This window comes from Erinaceus europaeus, chromosome 9 (assembly GCF_950295315.1).
Source record: "Erinaceus europaeus chromosome 9, mEriEur2.1, whole genome shotgun sequence".
NCBI classification, from domain to species: Eukaryota; Metazoa; Chordata; class Mammalia; order Eulipotyphla; family Erinaceidae; genus Erinaceus; species Erinaceus europaeus.
In genome coordinates, this window is record NC_080170.1 from 81969266 (window position 1) to 81974152 (window position 4887).

General features: G+C 39.4%; 1 pseudogene; it reads left to right on the forward strand.

The window, feature by feature from the left end:
• The first annotated feature begins 1103 nt into the window (after positions 1–1103).
• LOC103121590 (hypoxanthine-guanine phosphoribosyltransferase-like) lies at positions 1104–1706 on the forward strand (annotated as a pseudogene).
• Positions 1707–4887: the final 3181 nt, after the last annotated feature.

A 4887-nucleotide genomic window follows, 5' to 3' on the forward strand; every position in this document is an offset into this window, starting at 1 on the left:
ATTAAGGAAGTAAGGATGACAAGAATGAGAAAAAGAAAAAAAAAGAAAGAGAGAGAGAGAAAAAAGAAAAAGATAAGAAAAAGAACAGTCATAAAAGGGCAGTGAAAGGAAAGGGTTTTTTTAATGTATTTATTTTTAATTATTTAATTAGCTATGCGAGGTGAGGTGGGGGGGTACACTACACTTAACATCTTAATACTATCACTATTAAGAAAGTTCATATGGAGGGCAGGCAAGGCAATATAATGGTTATTTATAAAGAATTTTATACCTGAGGCTTTGAGGTTCCAGGTTCACTTACCTACACCACCATAAGCCAGAAATGAGCAGTGTTCTGGTGAAGAAGAAGGAGGAGGAGGAGGAGGAGAGAGGGGGAGGAAGGAAGGATGAAAGAATGGATGGAAAGAAGAAAGAAATAGGGAACGGAGAAAGAAAGAGGAAAGAGAGGGGGCCGGGTGATAGCGCATGGGTTAAGCACACAAGGCGCTTATAAATAAATAAGGAAAAGAAGAAAAAAAGGACGAATTAGAGACAACGAAAAAAGAAGTAAGAGATCTCAAAAAGAGATTAAGAGATACTGAAAACAACAACAGAGATCTATGGGATGACTTCAAAAGAAATAATATATGCTTTACTGGCTTACCAGAGGAAGAAAGAGAGGGAGGGGAAGAAAGCATTCTTCAGGACATAATAGCTGAGAGCTTCTCTAGTCTAGACAAAATAAAAGACATAAAGGTTCAAGAAGCCCAGAGGGTCCCATACAGAATTAACCCAGACTTAAAGACACCAAGACATATCATATTTAGAATGGAAAGGAATAAGGATAAAGAAAGGATCCTGAAGGCTGCAAGGGAAAAACAGAGTCACCTACAAAGAAAAACCCATAGGGTTAGCAGCAGACTTCTCCACACAAACACTATAGGCCAGAAGAGTACTCAATGAGAAAGGCTTTCAACCAAGACTACTGTATCCTGCTAGACTATCATTCAGACTAGATGGAGGCATAAAAGCCTTCTCAGACAGAAAGCTTTCCATTGAGTCACTCCGGCTCAGCCACCAGCTCCTTTTTTCCTCCCGCTGTCTGCAGGCCTACCAGCTCTGTTATGGTGACCCACAGTCCCAGTATCATTATAAGTGATGATGAACCAGATTATGACCTATATTTATTTTGTATATCTAACCATTATGCTGAGGATTTGGAGAAGGTGTTTATTCCTCATGGACTAATTATGGACAGGACAGAATGGTTTGCCTGAGATATGATGCAGGAGATGGGAGGACATCATATCGTGACTGTCTGTATGCTCAAGGGAGGCTATAAATTCTTTGCTGACCTGTTGGACTACATTAAACCACTGAACAGAAATAGTGATAGATCCATTCCTATGACTGTAGATTTTATCAGACTGAAGAGCTACTGTAATGATCAGTCAGGGGACACAAAAGTTATTGGTGGAGATGGTCTTTCGACTATAACTGGAAAGAACATCTTGATTGTTGAAGATATAATTGATACTGGCAAAACAATGGGGATCTTGCTTTCCATGGTCAAGCAATACCAACACAAAATGGTGAAGGTTGCAAGCTTATTGGTGAAAAGGACCCCTTGAAGTGTTGGATACAGACCAAACTTTGTTGGATTTGAAATTCCAGACAAGTTTGTTATAAGGTATGCCCTTGACTATAATGAATACTTCAGGGATCTGAACCATAAAGCCTAAGGCTAAGGAGTTCCTATTGAGTTTGGAAACATCTGAAGCATCTCTCAGAAAAACAGTAGCAAAACGTCAAATGTTCTAGTTTTGTGTTCAGCTGCTTGGTAGAGCTCATTGCTTGTGTGTCCTATGAAATTCTATCTGTTTTGTATTTTAGAAATGTCAGCTGCTGCATACCTGAACTCTTTATTTGCACTATGAACCTACAGGCTCTTGGTTCCCATGGGGTGAACTGACGTTTGACTTTTGAATGAAAAAAAAAAAAACTCTTAGGCCACACCACTGTGGAATGAAAAATATTGAAATGGTATCTCTAAGAAACATTTAAAGAGATTTACACCAAAGTAAAAGACTCTGGGGTGGGTGGGTGGGTGGGGAGAATACAGGTCCATGAAAAATGATGAATTAAATAGTGGGGGTTGTATTGCTAAATGGGAATCTGGGGAATGTTATGCATGTAAAAAAAAAAAAAGAAGTAGAAACGCAAAGCAGAAATTGACTGAGTTTGGAGTATGGCACCAAAGTAAGAAAGCAGAAGTATACTAGAGTTTGCAGGGAGTACCTCCCTAATACTACCTCTCCACTTTTCCAAGCTTTGGGTCCATGATTGCTCAACAATTTGTTTGGCTTTGTATGTTAACTCTCTTTTCAGTCACCAGGTTCCAGGTGTCATCAGGATGCCGGCCAGACTTCCCTGGATTGAAGACACCACCAATGTGTCCTGGAGCTCAGCTTCCCCAGAGACCCATCCTACTAGGGAAAGAGAGAGGCAGACTGGGAGTATGGACCGACCAGTCAACGCCCATGTTCAGCGAGGAAGCAATTACAGAAGCCAGACCTTCTACCTTCTGCAACCCTCAATGACCCTGGGTCCATGCTCCCAGAGGGATAGAGAATGGGAAAGCTATCGGGGGAGGGGGTGGGATATGGAGATTTGGGCGGTGGGAATTGTGTGGAGTTGTACCCCTCCTACCCTATGGTTTTGTTAATTAATCCTTTCTTAAATAAAAAATAAAAAAATAAAAAATAAAAAAAAGAAACATTTAAAGAGAAGATATATTAGTTTTTTAATTGGCATTTTAATGATTCTATATTCATGAAAGAACCGAAGTGATTGAATATTGCTAATCATGCCACTAGGTATTTAGAAGTGGTCAGAGGCATTCTGTTACATTTTTTTGTTCTTTTCTTTTTTAAAAAAAATATTTATTTATTCCTTTTGTTACATTTCTTGTTTTATTTTTGTAGTTATTGTTGATGTCCTTGTTGTTGGATAGGACAGAGAGAAATGGAGAGAGGAGGGGAAGACAGAGAGGGAGAGAGAAAGATAGACACCTGCAGACCAGCTTCACCACTTGTGAAGTGACTCCCCTACAGGTGGGGAGCGAGGAGCTTAAACCGGGATCCTAACGCTGGTCCTTGCACTTTGCTCCACATGTCCTTAACCCGCTGTACTACCGCCCAACTCCCTGTTCAGAGGCATTCTACTTCTTGGTCTATATGTGTTAGAATTATTGCAGGAATATTTCAGTAGTATTAACTGTATTTTTCTGCTTGTTCATTTTATTTTCTGTGACCCTTTGTCAACAGTTCCTTTTAAATACAGGTCAAAATATTTTATCACTTTATGAATTTGTTAATGTTAAAATCATGAAAATAAAGAATGTAGAGACATTCTTTAAAATGTCTTTAAAAGAAAAAAAAAACCTTCTCAGATAAACAACTGTTGAAAAAATCAACTATCACCAAGCCTGCCCTGAAAGAAGTTCTGAAAGGTCTCCTATAAACAGTCAGACCATCATAAATATGTCATGTATCAGAACACACTAAAAATCTACATGAATGGCATTAAAATATCTTCAGTCTATGATATTAGTAAATTTCAGTGTCCTGAATTCACATAGTAAAAGGCACAGAGTAGGAAGATGGATCAGAAAACACAACTCAACAATATGCTTTCTACAGGAAACCCACCTAACTCAACAAGACAAACACAGACTCAAAGTGAAAGAATAGAAAACTATCAAACAAGCTTATGGCCCACACAAAAGGAAAGAAACAGCTATTCTCATATCTGACACAATAAACTTTAAAATAAATAAAATTTAAAAATATATGGATGGACATTACTTAATGCACAGAGGATCAGTCAATCAAGAGGACTTAACAATTATTAACATCCATGCACCTGATGAGAAGCTATCTAAATACATCAAACATCTACTGAAAGAGCTACAGCAATATATTAACAGTAACATATTAATAGTAGGGGACTTCAACACCCACTCTCTCAACTTGACAGGTCATCCAGGCAGAAAATCAGTAAAGAAATGAGGGGGGCAGTCGGGCAGTAGCTCAGTGGGTTAAGTGCATGTGGTGCGTGGCGCGAAGCCTAAGGATTCTGGTTTGAGCTCTCAGCTCTCCACCTGCAGGGGAGTAGCTTCACAGGTGGTGAAGCAGGTCTGCAGGTGTCTGTCTGTCTCTCCCCCCTCTATCTTCTCCTCTTCTCTCCATTTCTTTCTGTCCTATCCAACTATGACGGCATCAATAACAACAACAATAACTTCAACAATCAAACAAGGGCAACAAATGGGAATAAATAAGTAAATACTTAAAAAAATGAGGGAGATAAATGAGATAGATAAACTAGACGTATTGGACATTTTCAGAATCATTCACCCCAAGAAACTGGAATACACATTCTACTCAAGTCCACATGGGTCATTCTCAAAGATAAACCATACTAACATAGACACATAGGCCACAAAGACAGCATCAGCAAACTCAAGAGCATTGAAATCATCCCAAGCATCTTTCAGACCACAGTGGAATTAAAATAACACTTAACAATCAACAAAAGATTAGTAGTAGTCCCAAAATGTGGAAGTTCAACAGTACACTACTTAACAAGTGTTAGGCTAGCTTCGCAAGCGGAGACAGACGACCCGGGACTCATGGTTGAGCTGTAGACAGTATCTCTTTATTCATGCAGGACGCAGCACAATCTAAGCCGAGCTAGAATAAGCTAAACTAATATACTTGCCAAGTAGGGTGTAAACAGGATGTGATGTAGAGAGGGTGGAGAGAAAAGTGACAGGTGAAAATCAGGGTGTGACAAGGAGAGGGGGCGGAGCAAAAAGACATCATGAACCAGTGGGGATTAAACCAATGC